Source organism: Corvus brachyrhynchos, unplaced genomic scaffold (genome assembly GCF_000691975.1).
Source record: "Corvus brachyrhynchos isolate BGI_N302 unplaced genomic scaffold, ASM69197v1 scaffold310, whole genome shotgun sequence".
NCBI lineage: Eukaryota > Metazoa > Chordata > Aves > Passeriformes > Corvidae > Corvus > Corvus brachyrhynchos.
In genome coordinates, this window is record NW_008236213.1 from 3,581,480 (window position 1) to 3,581,936 (window position 457).

Below are 457 nucleotides of genomic sequence, written 5' to 3' on the forward strand. Positions count from 1 at the left end.
TGCAGCTTCCCCTTAACTCCTGTATTGCTCTGTCTTACATATTTCAAGCATTTGGCTCGCTCACCATTTTTTCCTCCTTTTTTTTTCTTCAAAGGAAACCCAAGCAATGCTGTCCAGTTTTAGGAAGTCATGTTTCTCTTGGCAGTGGCTGAGTTCTTGGTTTTCTAAAGGCATTTAGGAAATTTACATTGCTAGTTTTCAGCTTGTAACATACACAGACTTCATGAGCGTAAGAAAAAAGCTGTATACAAAAAAACCTCATACACAGACTTCATGAGCGTAAGAAAAAAGCTGTATACAAAAAACCCTCAAGCCTGTTCTAGAGTATATCCTGGTCTTTGCGCCTGGGAAGCCACCAGTATGAAGTCTCATCTTAAATTCCCAGGTTGGCATTTAAGAAAAAAAGAAACATAAATGGGCTCTGGTGAAACATTGCATCATAAAGAAGTTTTGTGTG